Source organism: Bombina bombina, chromosome 5, assembly GCF_027579735.1.
Source record: "Bombina bombina isolate aBomBom1 chromosome 5, aBomBom1.pri, whole genome shotgun sequence".
In the NCBI taxonomy this organism is placed as follows: Eukaryota; Metazoa; Chordata; class Amphibia; order Anura; family Bombinatoridae; genus Bombina; species Bombina bombina.
In genome coordinates, this window is record NC_069503.1 from 641701772 (window position 1) to 641724358 (window position 22587).

Below are 22587 nucleotides of genomic sequence, written 5' to 3' on the forward strand. Positions count from 1 at the left end.
GTGGATTTGGAGTTTTCATGAGCTGTAAGCCATAATCATCACAATTACAACATATCACGGCTTGAACTATCTTTCTTTGCATGTAATGAGTCTATCTCATATATTAGTTTCACATTTTTTTGCATTAGTTAAATAAATTAACTTTTGCACGATATTCTAATTTTTCTAGTTTCACCTGTATATATAATGTGTGTATATATATATATATATATATATATATATATATATATATATATATATATATATTTATATGTATGTACATATGTATTTATAGGTGTATATATGTATTTACAGACATATATAAACATATGAACACATACATACATATGTATACCTATATAGACATAGTGTATTGGAGCCCTTTGCAGTCAAGTAGCTGAAAACATGTAAAATCATATTTATGCAATCTTCATATTTCATTAAGTGTTTAACTGCATTTGTACTGTAATTATTTCAAATTCCAATGTTCTTCCCATGGGGAATATGTTCTAAGTATTTTTAAATAGATATTCCTTTATATATATATATATATATATATATATATATATATATATATATATATATATACCTATATATTATCATATATAAATAGGTATAGATATATATTTTACCAAAATACCATCATATATACAGAAATATGTATTTAAGAATAAATAGAACATATTCTGCAATGTGAAGAACATTGGAATGTAAAATATTAATATTTCATAAGAAATGCACTTGAGAAAATGCGATTAGCTTTGAGTGAATAAGGGTGTTAGCTTTTTCCCACTTTTCACTCTCCGTTGAAGTTTGGGAATATGTTAATGCAGTCTCAATATTCAATGTTCAGCTTTTTACTTGCTTTGGGTTAGCACTTGTGCAAAAACATTTTACTTTCAACTAGTATATGTGTGCTACCTGATATGTGCAAAAAGCTTAGTTCTAGCAGAGTTCACAAAAGAATGGGAGCAATAAATAGTGCTCCATTCGTAATCTAGCCCATAGTCAAATGAGGTCTTGGAAAAACAGCTCATTACTCATATACTAATGAGTGAGTGCTATATTAATTCTAGGCCAGGATCAGTATTTATCTTATACTAAGGTAAAAAAAAAAGTATAGTTTGAATTAATCATAATTTAAAGTTTTCAGACTGTCCTCCATGGAAATAACATTTTTCGGCTAATGTATTGATGCACAATCGTGATTCCAGAGTGATTGATTCAAGTCTTGCAAATTGGACCTTGGGTTCCTTACAATACATCCATTTTCAAAGTTATCATTGCTTCAGTGAGTGTAATCACATAGCAAACCATGTCCCAAATATATTTTTACTTTTAGTGCCTCTAAAGTTGAAAATACCATAGGAATCAACAAAAAAATCTGGACTGATGGAGAAAACAATAGTGACAGAGGCCACAACATTCAAAGCATCCACAGACTGAAGAGAAACTGCCTTTCAGGCCTTGTCAATGTCACAGTTTGTCAGTCTGTTGATATATTCAAATAAAAGGGTCAATCCCGCGAAGTGCCGGATAGTAGCAGTGTGTCTCCCATAGGACATGATGGGGAAGCTACGCCAGCAAAACATCACAGATATCGTTACTTGTAAGCACTTTCTCTGGGAGGGTGGTTGTATTTGAAGTGTTCATACACAGCGCAAACAGTGCGCTCACTGAAACCAAAAACGATTTCTGTGTTGGAACACTTCAAATAATTCTTGTGTGACCTTTCTTTCCCTAAACCTACACTAACTGCCTAACACTGTATAGTCTCCCCACTGAAAAGGCTTACACCCTACTTGTAACCTATACTTCAGAGATTGGAATATATCAGACTGCTAGCGATGTATCATAAACAAAGTACAGGTTACTCCTCCTGGAATGCCCGACTAACTCCCACAGAACACCTACACCTATGTCATACTTTATCTATACTCCCCCTGGAATGCCCAGCTAACTTCCACAGACCGCCTACACTTACATAATGTCTTCCCTATACTCCCCCCTGGAATGCCCAGCTAACACCCACAGAATGCCTACACCAACATAATGTCTGCAATCTTTTTAGCAAATGAAGCGGGGGTCGGGGGAGCGGAGTTATATAGTACAGGTAATGTCTAAATATTGCTTCCCTTGAGTAAGGGTTAAAATTTGTATTTATAAATTGATAAATATAGCTTAGAATATTACCAGTTGAGGAGACTAAACATACAGAGAATAACAACTAGCTAAACTAATTGTAAAAGGATATACAATTAAGTATAGAAGGATTAGCTCCACGATAAGCGTAAATGTTAAATCAGCAAAACTGATATAAGTTTTAGCAAAATATTATTCCATTTCAATCACACATTATTATATCTTTATTGGGGAATGGGGAATGGGGAATATAGGTCACAACCAGGAACAATCATTCATACAATTGCTTAAGCTCGGTTAAAAACACTTTAACCAGAAGTATAATATATATATGGTTACCAATACAGTACTATAAATAATTTAACTCAGCCAACAGTTTAGAATTAAATGTAGACTAAGTCCATACAATCCGAGGGCTAATTTACTGCTTATATTTTTATATCATACAACTGTTGAGCGGAGGTAGGTAACAATAGTTATAAAGGAAAACTTATATTAAACCATGGTAAGCAAGTTAAAACAAGGAACAAGGTGAGACAAGGTTACTCCTGAGGGACCCCTGACGCTTCCTTTATAAGCAGTAAATGGTGGCAGGATCCATCTTTATGGAGGCGGCGGCCCTCTTCGATCTTCATCCTGGTGGCCCTGGTCCATCTTCATCTATCTTCTGCCGCCGCTCCGCTGGGGAAGTCTTCATCCATCTTCCACCCAATGCATCTTCTTATCTTCTTTTTTCTTATCTTCTATCCCTGACTTCCCTTTCATGCAGTCACCCGCCTCATACTGAATTTTATATATGAGGTACCCCCTTATACAGAGGTACCCTTGCATTCATAATGGCTGATTTTCAAATTCAAAACAGTAAATAGAATGAAACTTTGAGATTAGAGCTGTTTTTTTTAGCTGTTTTTTAGAATAAGATTTTAGGGGTTGATTATCATTTTTATTGCAAACAGAACTTAAATCCCTGCCCTACGAAATGTCCTTTTTAGGGCAATCTTTTTTTGAGATTAGTTTATATTTTTAAAATAGGTTTTTATTTTTTGTCCTGTTAGAATGAGAAATTTCAGTGCCTTTGATAATCTTTTATATCCCTCTCCTGGTTTTTCAGCAATGAGCACTCTCAGTTTCTTTTGCAACTTTTTGGGACCATTTTATTCCCAGTAGGATACAACCCCAAACATTCAAGCAAATCATACAGCAACAGCTTTAATCTGGGTTTAATCAGAATCACTTTCATTGATGTCATTTGTAAGCTATTTACCTAAAGGAATCATTTAGAATGTGATTTGTTCAAATGGAAACGATTCTGACTGTAGAGAAGAGCCATAGGCCCAGCAAGTCTGCCTGATATTTCCTAAAAGTATAATCTTATATAGCTTGTAGGATAGCCCAGGCATTCTTAATGTCCCCCACAGTGTTTGTCATTACCACCTCTTGTGGAAGTTTATTCCATGAATCAATCACCCATTCTGAAAAGAAGTGCTTCCGCAAATTACTCCTGAATATACTACCCTTAAGCTTGAAATCATGACCTCTTGTTCTTTCTTTTTTCTTTTTATGTAAAATACTCACAGCTTTATCTTTATTAAGCCCTTTATAATGCTTAAAAGTTGCTATTATCCTTGTTCCCTTCTCTCATCTAAGCTATACTGTAAATATTTAGGACATTGAGCCTCTCCTGGTATGTTTTATTTTTTAGACAATGTACTATTTTGGTAGCCCTTCTTTGCACAGATTCCAGTTTATTTATATCATTTTGGATATATGTCCTCCAGAACTGCACACAATAGTCAAGATGAGGCCTAACTAATGTGCTGTAAAGTGGCATACAAACCTTACTATTTCTACTGCAAATACCTCTACCAATACATCCAAGCATTCTACTGGCCTTACTCACTGCAATACTATATTGTTTACTAAATTTTAAATAATCTGAAATAATAATTCCCAATTCCCGTTCCTCATTTGTAACACTCAGTAAAGTGTCATTGAGTCTGTAATTAACATTTGGATTTTTTTTCCCTAAATGCATAATTTTACACTTTGCAGAGTTAAACTTTATATCTCAGTTGTTTGTTCAATCCTCCAGTTGTTGTATATAACTTCTCATCTTGCTATTCCCCCTGGAACATCTACTCTATTACAAATTTTTGTATCATCTTCAAACAGATATAATTTCCTCTGTACCCCTTTGCTGATATTACTGATAAATATATTAAACAAAAAAGGGCTCAGAACTGACCCCTGATGAACACCACTAGTAACAGCCCCCTTTGCTGAATTTACTCCATTTACTAAGTAACTCTCGGCCAGATTATGAGTTTTGCGTAATGAACGGCACGGTAATAACTTGCAAGTTATTTCCACCACTCACCTTTAATAGCGCTGCTACTACAGGTTTTCCAAAAACCTGCGTTAGCGGGCAATATGGCAGCGTTGAGCTCCATACCGCACACAAATACCAGGGCTGCTTTGAGCTGGTTTTACGTGCTCGTGCACAATTTCCCCATAGACCTCAATGGGAAGAGCCGGGTGAAAAAAAAGCACCTGCAATAAAGGAGCGTAAAGCTCTGTAACGCAGTCCCATTGATTCCTATGGCGAAAGAAAATTTATGTTTAAACCTAACCCTCTAAAATAAACCCTGAGTCTAAACACCCCTAATCTGCTGCCCCTGACATCGCCAACACCTACATTACAATTATTAACCCCTAATCTGCTGCCCCCGACATCGTCGCTACCTACATTACACTTATTAACCCCTAATCTGCTGCCCCCAATGTCGTCTCCACCTACATAAATTTATTAACCCCTAATCTGCCACCCTCAACGTCGCCGCCGCCACTATACTCTGGCCTCCCACATCACTAACACTAAATAAATATATTAACCCCTAAACCTAACCCTAAGTCTAACCCTAACCCTAACACCCCTAACTTTAATATAAAATAAATCATAATAAAACTTACTATCGTTACTTAAATAATTCCTATTTAAAACTAATACTTACATTGTAGCTATCTTAGGTTTTATTTTTATTTCACAGCTAAGTTTGTATTTATTTTAACTAGGTAGACTAGTTAGTAAATAGTTATTAACTATTTACTAACTATCTATTTAAAATAAATACAAATTTACCTGTAAAATAAAACCTAACCTGCCTTTTACTAACACCTAACATTACACTAAAATTAAATAAATTACATTAATTAAATACAATTAACTAAATTACAAAAAAATAAACACGACATTACACAAAATAAAAAAGAAATTATGATATATTTAAACTAATTACACCTAATCTAATAGCCCTATCAAAATAAAAAAGTCCACCCAAAATAAAAAAACCTAGCCTACACTAAACTGCCAATTGCCCTTAAAAGGGCCTTTTGCGGGGCATTGCCCCAAAGAAATCAGCTCTTTTACCTGTAACAAAAAAATACAAACAACCCCCAACAGTAAAACCCACCACCCACACAACCAACCCCCCCCAAAAAAAACTACCTAAAAAACCTAAGCTCCTTATTACCCTGAAAAGGGCATTTGGATGGGCATTGCCCTTAAAAGGGCATTTAGCTCTTTTTCTGTGCCCAAAACCCTAATCTAAAAATAAAACCCACCCAATAAACCCTTAATAAAACTTAACACTAACCCCCGAAGATCCACTTACAGTTTTTGAAGACCGTAAATCCATCCTCATCCAGCCGGGAGAAGTCTTCATCCAAGCAGGCAAAAGTCCTAAATGAAGGTTCCTTTAAGGGACGTCATCCAAGATGGCGTCCCTTGAATTCCGATTGGCTGATAGACTTCTATCAGCCAATCGGAATTAATGAGTAAATCCAATCAGCCAATAGGATTGAGCTCGCAATTTATTGGCTGATTGTAACAGCCAATAGAATGCGAGCTCAATCCTATTGGCTGATTGCATCAGCCAATATGATTTTTTACCCTTTAATTCCGATTGGCTAATAGAATTCTATCAGCCAATCGGAATTCAAGGGACGCCATCTTGGATGACGTTATTTAAAGGAAATTTCATTCTTGAATAGCCAGCAAAAGAAGAGGATGCTCCTCGCCGGATGTCTTGAAGATGGAGCCGCTCCACTTCAGAAGGATGAAAATAGAAGATGCCGTCTGGATGAAGACTTCTGCCCGCCTTGAGGACGACTTCTTGCCACTTGGATGAAGACTTCTCCCGAGTTCGTTGAGGACTTCTGCCATGCTTGGATGAAGACTTCTCCCGGCTTCGTTGAGGACTTCTTGCCGCTTGGATGAAGATTTCTCCCGGCTTGATAAGGATGGATGTCCGGTCTTCAAAGACTGTAAGTGGATCTTCGGGGGTTAGTGTTAGGTTTTATTAAGGGTTTATTGAGTGGGTTTTATTTTTAGATTAGGGTTTTGGGCACAGAAAAAGAGCTAAATGCCCTTTTAAGGGCAATGCCCATCCAAATTCCCTTTTCAGGGCAATGGGGAGCTTAGGTTTTTTAGGTAGTTTTTTTTGGGGGGGTTTGGTTTTGTGGGTGGTGGGTTTTACTGTTGGGGGTTGTTTGTATTTTTTTTTACAGGTAAAAGAGCTGATTTATTTGGGGCAATGCCCCGCAAAAGGCCCTTTTAAGGGCAGTTTAGTGTAGGCTAGGGTTTTTTTTTTATTTAGGGGGCCTTTTTATTTTGATAGGGCTATTAGATTAGGTGTAATTAGTTTAAATATTTGATAATTTCTTTTTTATTTTGTGTAATTTATTGGTTTTTTTTGTAATTTAGTTAATTGTATTTAATTTTAGTGTAATGTTAGGTGGTGGTGTAACTTAGGTTAGGTTTTATTTTACAGGTAAATTTGTATTTATTTTAACTAGATAGTTAATAGTTAATAACTATTTACTAACTAGTCTACCTAGTTAAAATAAAAATAAACTTAGATGTGAAATAAAAATAAAACCTAAGATAGCTACAATGTAACTATTAATTATATTGTAGCTAGCTTAAGGTTTATTTTACAGGTAAGTATTTAGTTTTAAAAATGAATTATTTAGGTAATGATAGTAAGTTTTATTTTGATTCATTTTAATTATATTAAAGTTAGGGGTGTTAGGGTTAGGGTTAGACTTAGGGTTAGGGGTTAATATATTTATTTAGTGTTAGTGATGTGGGAGGCCAGAGGTTTAGGGGTTAATAACTTTAGTATAGTGGTGGCGGTGACATTGGGGGCAGCAGATTAGGGGTTAATACATTTATGTAGGTGGCGTCGACATTGGGGGCAGCAGATTAGGGGTTAATAATATTTAACTAGTGTTTGCGATGCGGGAGTGCCACAGTTTAGGGGTTAATATGTTTATTATAGTGGCAGCGATGTCCGGAGCAGCAGATTAGGGGTTAATAATTTTATTTTAGTGTTTGCAATGCAGGAGGGCCTCGGTTTAGGGGTTAATAGGTAATTTATGGGTGTTAGTGTACTTTGTAATACTATAATTATGAGTTTTATGCTACAGCTTTGAAACGTAAAACCCATAACTATTGACTTTAGATGGAGGTAGGAATCTTGATGGTATAGGCTGTACCGCTCACTTTTTGTCCTCCCAGGCAAAACTCGTAATACCAGTGCTATGGAAGTCCCATTGAAAAAGGACTTTTTGAAAGGTGCGGTAGTTACGTTGTATTATGGCCAAAAAGTTGTGCAGTAGAGCTATACCTACAAGACTCGTAATAGCAGTGGTAGTGAAAAAGCAGCGTTATGAGCCATAACGCACAATTCGTAATCTAGCCATCTGTTTTCTATCCTTAAGCCAGCATTCCACACTGTTTACAATTTTTGAGTCTAGACCAAGTAAATACAGTTTGCGAATTAGTTGTTGTGTGGGACGGTGTCAAATGCTTTGCTGAAATCTAGATATGCTAAATCAACTGTTCCACCTTGGTCTAACACTTTTATTACATAATCAAAGAAGTCAATTAGATTAGTCTGACATGATGTCCTTGAAGTTAAACCATGCTGATTTTGGTCCTTTAAATTGTTTGTCTTTATGTAAGTCATATTTTTTTTATTTTAAGAGACTTTCTATTAATTTCCCTACTCCTGAATTTAAACTAACAGGCCTTTAGTTACCAGATTCTTCCCTACTGCCCTTTTATGAAGAGGTGCTACATTTGCTATTCTTCAATCATTTGGAACAACTCCTGATTAAACAGATTAGTTAATGGGGTAGTTAGCACTGATCAATGTTCCTTTAATCACGTGGATGAATATTATCAGGACCCCCTGACATTTTTACATTTATTTTTGATAATGCCAACAAAACCTCATCCTCTGTAAAAAGATTAGTGCTAAGCTCATTTCCATTTTTTGTAGCATGCTTTAATGTAGACATTCTATCTTCAATATTATTTGTAAAAATAGAACAGAAGTAATCATTGAGACAGTCTGCAATTTGATTATCTCCTTCTACTATTCTACAATCAACTGTTTTTATTTTTACTATTGCAACCTTAGTTTTTCTTCTCTCACTGATTTATCTTAAAGTGTGGTACCAATGTTTTACTGTAAAAAGGGGATTTAAAGATACTACACTCTAAGCGATCTCTAAAGGCTAATCCCAATAGGTAAGCAGACCTCCTAACTGCTATCCTAATAGTAATAAACAAAAAAGAGGAATATTGGGATAGCATTAAAAACAGCAAATAGAGATCTTAAAGGCTGGGATTAGAATCATCCATATGAAGTGTCAAAAAAGAATGCATGTGTCAAACTAAAAGAACGATAATTGTGTCAAAGGGATTAAATAATGATTTACATTTACAATGTACAATGGTCTGAGCAGTATACAAGAGTCTGATAATGCTGCAATGATCCTCAGGCAGAGGATAATCTATTTTTAAAAAGGTATTCTGTCTAGAGAAAGTGTGCTGAGAGCAGTCCATGGCTAAAACGCATACGGCTAGATTTAGAGTTTGGCGGCCAAAGGGGTGCGTTAGCTACGCGTGCTTTTTTTCCACCGCACCTTTTAAATACCGCTGGTATTTAGAGTTCACAGAATGGCTGGGTTTTCAGTGCGTTAGGCTCCAAAAAGGGAGCGTAGAGCATAATTTAACGCCACTGCAACTCTAGATACCAGCGGTGCTTACGGACGCTGCCAGCTTCAAAAACGTGCTCGTGCACGATTCCCCCATAGAAAACAATGGGGCCATTTGAGCTGAAAAAAAACCTAACACCTGCAAAAAAGTAGCGTTCAGCTCCTAACGCAGCCCCATTGTTTTCTATGGGGAAACATTTCCTACGTCTGCACCTAACACCCTAACATGAACCCTGAGTCTAAACACCCCTAACCTTACACTTATTAACCCCTAATCTGCCACCCCCGCTATCGCTGACACCTGCATATTTTTTTAACCCCTAATCTGCCGCTCCGTAAACCGCTGCTACCTACATTATCCCTGTGTACCCCTAATCTGTTGCCCCTAACACCGCCGACCCCTATATTATATTTATTAACCCCTAATCTGCCCCCCTCAACGTCGCCTCCACCTGCCTACACTTATTAACCCCTAATCTGCCGAGCGGACCGCACCGCTACTATAATAAAGTTATTAACCCCTAATCCGCCTCACTCCCGCCTCAATAACCCTATAATAAATAGTATTAACCCCTAATCTGCCCTCCCTAACATCGCCGACAGCTAACTTCAAGTATTAACCACTAATCTGACGATCGGAGCTCACCGCTACTCTAATAAATTGTTTAACTCCTTAAGCTAATTCTAACCCTAACACTAACACCCCCCTAAGTTAAATATAATTTTTATCTAACGAAATAAATTAAGTCTTATTAAATAAATTATTCCTATTTAAATCTAAATACTTACCTGTAAAATAAATCCTAATATAGCTACAATATAAATTATAATTATATCTTAGCTATTTTAGGATTAATATTTATTTTACAGGCAACTTTGTAATTATTTTAACCAGGTACAATAGCTATTAAATAGTTAAGAACTATTTAATAGCTACTTAGTTAAAATAATTACAAAATTACCTGTAAAATAAATCCTAACCTAAGTTACAATTAAACCTAACACTACACTATCAATAAATAAATTAAATAAACTACCTACAATTATCTACAATTAAACCTAACACTACACTATCAATAAATAAATTAAATACAATTCCTACAAATAAATACAATGAAATAAACTAACTAAAGTACAAAAAATAAAAAAGAACTAAGTTACAAAAAATAAAAAAATATTTACAAACATTAGAAAAAAATTACAATTTTAAACTAATTACACCTAATCTAAGCCCCCTAATAAAATAACAAAGACCCCCAAAATAAAAAAAATGCCCTACCCTATTCTAAATTACAAAAGTTCAAAGCTCTTTTACCTTACCAGCCCTTAAAAGGGCCCTTTGCGGGGCATGCCCCAAAGAATTCAGCTCATTTGCCTGTAAAAAAAAACATACAATACCCCCCCCCCCAACATTACAACCCACCACCCACATACCCCTAATCTAACCCAAACCCCCCTTAAATAAACCTAACACTAAGCCCCTGAAGATCTTCCTACCTTGTCTTCACCATGCCAGCTATCACCGATCGTTCCAGGCTCCGAAATCTTCATCCAAGCCCAAGCGGGGGCTAGACATCCATCATCCGACGGCTGAAGAAGTCCAGAAGAGGCTCCAAAGTCTTCATCCTATCCGGGAAGAAGAGTAGATCCGGACCGGCAACCATCTTCTTCCAAGCGGCATCTTCTATCTTCATCCGATGAGGACCGGCTCCATCTTGAAGACCTCCACCGCGGACCCATCTTCTTCTTCCAACGACTTCCCGACGAATGACGGTTCCTTTAAGGGACGTCATCCAAGATGGCGTCCCTCGAATTCCGATTGGCTGATAGGATTCTATCAGCCAATCGGAATTAAGGTAGGAAAATTCTGATTGGCTGATGGAATCAGCCAATCAGAATCAAGTTCAATCCGATTGGCTGATTCAATTAGCCAATCAGATTGAGCTTGCATTCTATTGGCTGTTCCGATCAGCCAATAGAATTCGAGCTCAATCTGATTGGCTGATCGGATCAGCCAATCGGATTGAACTTGATTGTGATTGGCTGATTCCATCAGCCAATCAGAATTTTCCTACCTTAATTCCGATTGGCTGATAGAATCCTATCAGCCAATCGGAATTCTTACAGGCAAAAGAGCTGAATTCTTCGGGGCATGCCCCGCAAAGGGCCCTTTTAAGGGCTGGTAAGGTAAAAGAGCTTTGAACTTTTTTAATTTAGAATAGGGTAGGGCATTTTTTTTATTTTGGGGGTCTTTGTTATTTTATTAGGGGGCTTAGAGTAGGTGTAATTAGTTTAAAATTGTTGTAATTTTTTTCTAATGTTTGTAAACATTTTTTTATTTTTTGTAACTTAGTTCTTTTTTATTTTTTGTACTTTAGTTAGTTTATTTCATTGTATTTATTTGTAGGAATTGTATTTAATTTATTTATTGATAGTGTAGTGTTAGGTTTAATTGTAGCTTAGGTTAGGATTTATTTTACAGGTAATTTTGTAATTATTTTAACTAGGTAGCTATTAAATATTTCTTAACTATTTAATAGCTATTGTACCTGGTTAAAATAATTACAAAGTTGCCTGTAAAATAAATAATAATCCTAAAATAGATAAGATATAATTATAATTTATATTGTAGCTATATTAGGATTTATTTTACAGGTAAGTATTTAGATTTAAATAGGAATAATTTATTTAATAAGACTTAATTTATTTCGTTAGATAAAAATTATATTTAACTTAGGGGGGTGTTAGTGTTAGGGTTAGAATTAGCTTAAGGGGTTAAACAATTTATTAGAGTAGCGGTGAGCTCCGATCGGCAGATTAGGGGTTAATACTTGAAGTTAGCTTTCGGCGATGTTAGGGAGGGCAGATTAGGGGTTAATACTATTTATTATAGGGTTATTGAGGTGGGAGTGAGGCGGATTAGGGGTTAATACATTTATTATACTAGCGGTGAGCTTCGGTCGGCAGATTAGGGGTTAATAATTGTGGGTATCTGGCAGCGACGTTGTAGGGGGCAGATTAGGGGTTAATAAATATAATATAGGGGTCGGCGGTGTACGGAGCGGCAGATTAGGGGTTAAACAAATTTAAATATAGTGGCGGCGATGTGGGGGGACCTCGGTTTAGGGGTACATAGGTAGTTTATGGGTGTTAGTGTACTTTAGAGCACAGTAGTTAAGAGCTTTATGAACCGGCGTTAGCCCAGAAAGCTCTTAACTCCTGACTTTTTTCTGCGGCTGGAGTTTTGTCGTTAGATTTCTAACGCTTACTTCAGCCACGACTCTAAATACCAGCGTTAGAAAGATCCCATTGAAAAGATAGAATACGCAATTGACGTAAGGGGATCTGCGGTATGGAAAAGTCGCGGCTGGAAAGTGAGCGTTAGACCCTTTAATGACTGACTCCAAATACCAGAGGGCGGTAAAAACCAGCGTTAGGAGCCTCTAACGCTGGTTTTGACGGCTACCGCCCAACTCTAAATCTAGGCCTCTCACCTCTGCATTATTTGATTATCTGTAAATAATGGTAGTAGGCCAGGTACATTGAACCACTTTAACTAAAATCGAGTGGTCTCTGTATGTATAATTCCTGTCCCCAGGATCTACCATTAATGGCTATATCTGTTTAATTTGGATACTCGCTGGAAAACACAGCTTTCTCACTAATGACTATTCACCTGACCTTTTAACCAGATTTGGTAGTAGGACCTAGAGGAGTTGTAATACTGCCACACTACACATCGGGTTTACCAAAATATACCTTGGACCGTTCTCAAAGCTATTTGTCTTAAAAGCAAATTTGCTAAACTACAACACATATGTGCTGAGCACACTTTCTCTAGAAGGAATACCTTTTAAACGGATTATCCGCTGCCTGAGGATCATTGCAGCGTTATCAGACGCTTGTATACTGCTCAGACCATTGTACATGGAACTTTCTGCCACCAATGTGAGCCGTTATTACAGACTCTGTTTTTCCACTCGCACTAGGAGTGTATCTAAGAACAGGTATTATTTGCAAACGCAGCTATTTGAAAGACTATTGCCTTATGCACTGTTTATATATCAGCTTTTAAGCACTATATCATAAAAAGCTTGAAAAGAAATATCATAAAAAGCTTGAAAACGTATTGTTTTTTAATATTATTGTTACAGAACACGCACAACTGTCATTTAATATTGTGTTTTAACATTGTCCATTTGTAACTGGATGCCGGCATCTTCTTTTGTTACTTTGTTATTATACCCTCAATTGTTTTTATAAATAAACATCATTGTAACTACTTTCTTAAGTTTTACTGACTGTACTATCTACTCTTTCACATGAGCTTAAACCTTCCTAATTAACTGCTTAGTCTTTTTTTGTTGGAGTCTCCATATTTGCATATCATCATCTGACTGTGTGTTTCTGTAATTTTTATAAACTATCTTTTTGTATTTACAGTATGTGCTACTTCTTTTTTACGAACATGTCTAATACAGTGTATCTCCTTAATTTCAAAAACTTAAAAACCTAAAAAGGTTTTTTCCCTTAAATTGATACATAATCTTTATCTGTTGATACAGTTACCTTTATAAATATCTTTATCTTGTAACATCTTTATCTTGTAACACCATTAATAGCCTAGGATTCCTTATCCAATAAATTAAAATAAATTAAATTAAAATAAAATTAAATAAATTATATATGATAAAATAATAATTAAACTTTTATCATAGTTTTATTTGGAAAGTACATAAGAGGTATTTACCTAAAATTAGGAATCTCCTTGCCATCATCTAATAAAAGATTCTGATCTCTTGTTCATTATAATATGTGTGATATTTAAATTATCTAAGAATTTCTCTAAGATTTTTTCCAAATTTAATTAAAATATAAACTTTATGTGTCCAATCAGTACAATACAATATTTCATTGTAAACATGTACATATATTTGTATATAATAACTTTTTAATGTAATGTATATTAACACCAGTAGGTGTCACTATTTCTACAGGTGTGGGCCTTGTGGCGCCAAACCAACAGGTATATAAGGTGTGTTAAGTTAGTATAAGCCTATGCATGATTAAGAGGCATTAGCCTCGAAACGTTGCTAATTTGTCCTAATAAAGATACTTTTAAGCATTGGAGAGCTGTGGACACTTTCATTGTTCTACATTTATGTGGTGAAGTGGCAGTTCACCTGTCTGCACGAGCACTCATATCCTTTGGTGCTGTTCCACATTGGACTGTTATGTAATACAGTGTATGAGTGCATCTAAAATGGCACCCTTCAAAAATTCTCACTGTTCTTAAGCCCCCGTAATAATAGTTTGCCCTTTTAAATAGTTTAGTTATTCTCCTAATGTTAGCAGAGCTAATATAGAGTCCTTTACATACTCCCCAGAAGGATAGGGTGGGATCCCTAAAAATTGCTTACCTGTTAACTCTAAATACAGCTAAAGACCGCATTTTTAAAGGAAGTGCAGACATATGCAATTAGGGTGTTGTAGTTTTTTATTTTTATTTAAAATGTTCCTAATAATTATATAACTATTTGTTTTTTTCTCTGGATTTTTGTTTTTTTTGGAGATCACATTAGAGATATAAATACTCTGACATTTACATTGTTGTTATTTCTGTCTTTACATTTATAAAACCTGCAATTTCATATGGGTGTGTAGACTTTTTATATTCACTGTAACTCTGGTACCTACTGGCAAATATTTTGTGTGCCAATTAAATGGACAGTCTACAACTTTGTAATCTTAATTTTTTTACCTTAGAATTAGCTGCAAAAAGTCTCCTGCACCCCTTATATCATGCTGCAGGAACAGTAAAATTGTTATTTTAAAATGTTTATTGTCTCTGGCCACTTTGAAATGGCTGCCAAGCTCCGCCTACTGATTACATCACGATCTGGGCTGCATCTAGACTCTCTGTTGAATAGCATTGACAGTCTGTTGAATACAACAAGTGAGTATTTTGCAACTAGTGAAGTCTTTTATGCAGCCCAGATCATAATGTCATCAGTGGGTGGAGCTTGGCCGCCATTTCAAAGTGGCCAGACACAATATTCATTTTAAAATAACTTCTTTACTGTTCCTGATGCATAATATAGAAAGGGATGTAGCAGGCTATATGCAGCTTAAGACCATGGTATATTGGTGTTTTTTTTTGTTTGTTTTTTAAGTGTTACAAGAAATAATTCTTACTGCCTATTGTATATACAATTTATATTAGTAAACCATGCAGATATTATGGAGTTTCACCAGCTGGACATCATTTAACAAACAGTCGGAATAAAATTGCAGCTGCACAAATGGAATAAAATGCCCATGAGAAACCTCATTTTAATATACTATTAACAACTGAGCAGTTTATTCATTTTTTCTTTATTTTATAGTTATAGCATTTTCAAAGTTTGATAAATATCAAATCTTATTTTTTTATCTTTGCTATAATGTAAAATGTTTATAATAACAATAAATATAACAAGCTAAATACATTTTGTCAAACTATCTCTGTTGGAGCAAAGTCCTAATTATATTCCTACTGTTTTTAATTCAGTTTGAATAATAGTTACATTAATAACACAATTGTATGTTTCTTGTTCCATCTTTTAGATTTAACATGGTCTTCAAAATGTTTATTGTTTTTCTGTTCAAAAAGGTTATTTGTATGATAATATATACCATTTACACCACACATGTGTACATTTGTTTAATTAAAACACATTGCTCTTCTGCAGTTAATGTAACTCTTAAAGGTATTTGGTTAAAGTTGAATTTAGTTTCCATTTTTAGGTTATATGTGTCCAATTGACAATACAACACAACTTGTATAAAGCAAGCTTTATATTCCATCCGTTTTATTAACCTGTGTGTAAGTAATTTTATAGGTTTCAATGTTATGATGTAAATTACATTTTTTATTGAATTCAATGTTTCTGTTCTCTGTTAGAAACACACAATCAAGAAAAAAAAAGTCTATGTGCTAAAAGCTAGTAAATTCATAATGTTAGCTTTAGGGGATTTCAACTGTTTTAACTCTAAGTCATTTGGAGGAAACATCCTAAATGCCAATATTAATCACATCACTGGTAACATCACATATACCAGTACAGAAATGGTGATGTGGAATAATTAAGCCTTGCTTGTTCAACCTAGCACAGACTTTGCAGATATACTTACACCTAAACATGCTCCCTAGTTGGCTCCCATAAAAAAATTAGGGGTAATTTAGAACTGTACGATTAAATATGAAGAGCCCTGGAACTATTATTATGATCAAACATTCTATAGCTTGGAGAGAATATATAGTGCAGACTTCACAGGGTGCTGAACTCACTAAATTTGATAAGAAAAAGTGTGGGACTTTAACGTCCAAAAAAGATTAGAGCTGTCTTCCATAGTAAAGAAGCTCTCTGGATGCAGAGAAGAAGAGTGAAGTTAACAGGTAGCACGTTACAATGATATAAAATTTCAGTTTGCAGCACATTTAAATTAAACTGAAATGTGTTCACTACAATTTAACTTGCATGTGTTTCTACACATAACTTTTATCACAGTTAAATAAGTATATTGTGAATTTTGAGCAAACATCACCTGCATTCAGCTGTTAGATAAATCAGTGAGACCTAATAGTGTAAAGTGCTTGTGAGAGAGATCCTGACACACCCTATGAACTCCCCATTACTTACAACTTTCTGAAACTGACAGGGAAAATTGTTCTGTACCTTATACTTTCTCCTGCTGTCATCAGCTATGCAGCCCGTGCCTCTGATGGGACTTTCAGTGTTTACCTCATCTCTCCCCGCTGCCGGATCTCCCAAAAACTGTTACCTTGAGTCAGCTCACAGTTCCGCTGGTGTTCACAGCGTCCAGGTGCCCTCCAGTCAAGTCACTCTTAGTCATATGTAGCTGGATCCTCCAAGCATCAGAGATGGTATAGTCCAAAATACTGTCTGCCTCTAAGTTATAATTATAAAGTGCTCAACGCCTGGCCATGAGTATCAAAACAAAACAAAGGATCAAGGAGCACTCTATCTATCCTTGACTATGAATGATGAAGGTTGTTTCTGTGTAGAGAGAGTATGTTAAAAGCAGACAATAGTAAGATATGAGAATTAAGCAATATGTATAACTTTAAGAGTAATAGGTGTGTTCAGCATGACGTCAGAAATTTTTAGCCAATTATAAAGAGGTTTGACCTTTTTAAATGAGCTAGGTGTGTAACGTATCATACAGCTATGATTATGGCGTAAAGCCGAAAAAAGCGTCAGCTGATTGAGCTGATATTTGCAGACATTATCTGCATGGAACTTTTAACATGAGAAAATAAAAGTGAAGTTTTATTTAAGTGTGCTCCTTGATCCTTTGTTTTGTTATGTAAAATGCTGATAACCTAAAACATCTCCAAATACACAATGGAGATACCTCTTGATACCACCTGTTTACACAGTTTACAACAGCAATGGAAACTTCGGGGTATATTTATTAATGTGCGAGCATACATGATACGATGTAGCTTATCATGTCCGCTGCACATCGATAAATTCCAACAGCATACATTGTCGGGTTGATTGACAAGCCCCTAGCAGGGGTTGTCAATCAACCCGATCATATTTGATCGGGTTGATTTCTGTCCGCGACCTCAGAGCAGGCGGACAAGTTATGGAGCAGCGGTCTTTAGACCGCTGCTTCATAACTTCTGTTTCCGGCGAGCTTTCATACAGAGCTTGATAGCCCCTAGGCCTTAACATTTTGGGACATTTAAGTTATGCTTGACACAACAGTTTTGCCCACAAAAAGGAGATATGTATTTGAGATAAATTATTATGTTTATTAATTACTTTTAGCATTAAAAGGGTCATGTACACCAACTGAATCCAATTTATTGGTATTACATCAGTCATTGGGTTAAACTTATTAGTTCATTTTGAAAATAATAGATGAAACTCACCAGACCTCTGAAATCCTTTGTGGAATACATAAAACAAATATTCTACCAAATCACTTAAAGTGAAGGTAAAGTTAATACCCCTAGAATTCATCAATGCTTACAATATAATAAGTTTACTATGATCACTAACATTTTTTATCATTTGTTGAAAAAAAATTAGACTTTTATTCATTATGTTTTTCCTACCATTACAGGGCAAACTCCTCCCATCCTTTACTTCCCATATTGCTGTTAAGTGACGTATAGAGCGGTCCCATCCGCTCTATACGTATCTCTAATGCCCGGTCACGAAGACACTCTAATGCGCATGCGTGAATCGGCGGTTTCTTAGTCTACTGCGCATGTGCTTCACTGCAATACCAGTGTCTCCAAATGCGCTAGAAGCATAGTACTCAATGAATAACAATAATGTGTTCATTGAGTACTATGTTTTTTTTTAACAAGAACAGCTTTTTAGTATTTTTGGAGCCGTCCGTGACAGCAGATGCTGTTTCTTGCCTAAGCAATCCAATGCGCATGTGCCAAATGGGAGCGCGCTCCAGACACAATTTTCATCATTAAAAATTCTTGAGCATGCACAGGCTAAGATGTGGGCGGGTGGCGTAGTTCAACGGCCGCCTAACAGCCAGGATTTCAATAGGTTATATAAAAAACGTGACCTAGGGAGAAAAATAAATAAAAAATACGGGCTGATTTAGGTGATGAAAATAAATATATGGATTACGGCTATAACTTTGTTTAGAGGGAAATTTATAAAAAACGATGAATGAAACTTATATTGTTTTTTTGGAGAACAATATTACTGTGGATCGCAAACATGGTAAGTTTACCTTCACTTTAATGATATTTAATATATTTGTAGATTGCAAGGTGAGAATGTTAATTTGCAATGTATAAGGAAATGAAATTGGAGTTTTATTCATTATAATAATTATCACATTTGATTTCGTATATATCGCATATCATAGGACAGAAATGTAATTATACTTTCATATAAAATATGAAACCCAATGTACAAAAATGACTTGGCTTTTAATTTAATTGAGTACTTTATTTTTACTAATTTAATGGGAGTTTAAATCATTTTGGATTTAAGACCTCATATTTTATTCATAACAATATATGTAGGAAACAAATTTTACTGCTAAATTTAAATTCCTATATGTTTTATGTTAAATAAATCTGAAAAGGTTATTCCATGGTCATGGCAAATTTGGTTTCAGTAATAAATATTTTAGAGCTACCTGATAGGGCTTGTCAATTTATTAGGTAGCGGACTTGTCTCAAAATACCAGACAACCTTGTTACTTGATTAAAAATGTGTATGAAACTAGAAGTAACTAGAAGTAAACTAGAAGTAAATAAAAAATAAATTGCACTTAGAATAATAAAGTTTGATTTGTATTATCTTCTAATAACTGTTATCAGTGGCTTGGTGCCTCTTGGTAAAACATTATTGATTCTCTATAAGAAACTGCTTTTAATAGGAAGCAGCTTTCATTTCATGTTGATTTCATGGTTGAGCCACTTACTTTTTCCAGTTCTGTGTGAAGGGAGCACACACACATACACACACATACACATACACACACACACATATATATATATATATATATATATATATATATATATATATATATATATATATATATATATATATATATAATCTCAATCTCATTAGATTCATGAATGCTTGTGGAGAGACCTCATTGTAGAAGGAAGATCATTTTAGAAATTGATTGAGCCTCTCTTCACCGATCTTTAAAGGAACACTGAACCCAATTTTATTATTTTATGATTTAGATAGAGCATGCAATTTTAAGCAACTTTCTAATTTACTCCTATTATCAAATGTTCTTAATTCTCTTACGGCTAGATTTAGAGTTTGGCGTTACCCGTCAAAACCAGCGTTAGAGGCTCCTAACGCTGGTTTTGGGCTACCGCTGGTATTTAGAGTCAGTCAGGAAAGGGTCTAAGGCTCACTTTGCAGCCGCGACTTTCCATACCACAGATATCCCCTACGCCAATTGCGTATCCTATCTTTTCAATGGGATCTTTCTAACGCCGGTATTTAGAGTCGTGGCTGAAGTGAGCGTTAGAAATCTAACGACAAAACTCCAGCCGCAGAAAAAAAGTCAGTAGTTAAGAGCTTTCTGGGCTAACGCCGGTTTATAAAGCTCTTAAGTACTGTGCTCTAAAGTACACTAACACCCATAAACTACCTATGTACCCCTAAACCGAGGCCCCCCCACATCGCCGCCACTCTATTAAAATTTTTTAACCCCTAATCTGCTGACCGCACACCGCCGCAACCTACGTTATCCCTATGTACCCCTAATCTGCTGCCCCTAACACCGCCGACACCTACATAATATTTATTAACCCCTAATCTGCCGCCCCCTCTATCGCAGAAACCTGCATATTTTTTTATCCCCTAATGTGCCGCTCCGTACACCGCCGCAACCTACATTATACCTATGTACCCCTAATCTGCTGCCCCTAACACAGCCGACCCCTATATTATATTTATTAACCCCTAATCTGCCGCCCCCAACGTCGCCTCCACCTACCTACAATAATTAACCCCTAATCTGCCGACCGGACCACACCGCTACTATAATAAATGTATTAACCCCAAAAGCTAAGTCTAACCCTAACACTAACACCCCCCTAACTTAAATATAATTTAAATCTAACGAAATAAATTAACTCTTATTAAATAAATTATTCCTATTTAAAGCTAAATACTTACCTGTAAAATAAACCCTAATATAGCTACGATATAAATTATAATTATATTGTAGCTATTTTAGGATTAATATTTATTTTACAGGCAACTTTGTATTTATTTTAACCAGGTACAATAGCTATTAAATAGTTAGGAACTATTTAATAGTTACCTAGTTAAAATAATTACAAAATTACCTGTAAAATAAATCCTAACACTACACTATCAATAAATTAATTAAATACAATACCTACAATTATCTACAATTAAACCTAACACTACACTATCAATAAATTAATTAAATACAATACCTACAAATAAATACAATTAAATAAACTAACTAAAGTACAAAAAATAAAAAAGAACTAAGTTACAAAAAATAAAAAAATATTTACAAACATTAGAAAAATATTACAACAATTTTAAACTAATTACACCTACTCTAAGCCCCCTAATAAAATAACAAAGCCCCCCAAAATAAAAAAATGCCCTACCCTATTCTAAATTAAAAAAGTTCAAAGCTCTTTTACCTTACCAGCCCTGAAAAGGGCCCTTTGCGGGGCATGCCCCAAAGAATTCAGCTCTTTTGCCTGTAAAAAAACCACATACAATACCCCCCCCCCAACATTACAACCCACCACCCACATACCCCTAATCTAACCCAAACCCCCCTTAAATAAACCTAACACTAAGCCCCTGAAGATCTCCCTACCTTGTATTCACCACACCGGGTTCACTGATCGGTCCAATCAGATTGAGCTCGCATTCTATTGGCTGTTCCGATCAGCCAATAGAATGCGAGCTCAATCTGATTGGCTGATCGGATCAGCCAATCGGATTGAACTTGATTCTGATTGGCTGATTCCATCAGCCAATCAGAATTTTCCTACCTTAATTCCGATTGGCTGACAGAATCCTATCAGCCAATCGGAATTCGAGGGACGCCATCTTGGATGACGTCCCTTAAAGGAACCTTCATTCGTCGTCTAGTCGTCGGAAGAAGAGGATGGATCCGCGGTGGCGGTCTTCAAGATGGAGCCGGTCGTCATCGGATGGAAGAACATAGAAGATGCCTCCTGGATGAAGATGTTTGCTGGTCCGGATGTCCTCTTCTGCCTGCTTGGATCAAGACTTCAGCCGGAGGATGGATGTCTTCAGCCCCCCGCTTGGGCTTGGATCAAGACATCGGAGCCTGGACCGATCGCTGATACCCGGCGAGGTGAAGATAAGGTAGGAAGATCTTCAGGGGCTTAGTGTTAGGTTTATTTAAGGGGGGTTTGGGTTAGATTAGGGGTATGTGGGTGGTGGGTTGTAATGTTGGGGGGGGTATTGTATGTTTTTTTTCCAGGCAAAAGAGCTGAATTCTTTGGGGCATGCCCCGCAAATGGCCCTTTTAAGGGCTGGTAAGGTAAAAGAGCTTTTCTATTTTAATTTTAGAATAGGGTAGGGCATTTTTTTATTTTGGGGGTCTTTGTTATTTTATTAGGGGGCTTAGAGTAGGTTTAATTAGTTTAAAATTGTTGTAATATTTTTCTAATGTTTGTAAATATTTTTTATTTTTTGTAACTTAGTTCTTTTTTATTTTTTGTACTTTAGTTAGTTTATTTAATTGTATTTATTTGTAGGTATTGTATTTAATTCATTTATTGATAGTGTAGTGTTAGGTTTAATTGTAACTTAGGTTAGGATTTATTTTACAAGTCATTTTGTAATTATTTTAACTAGGTAG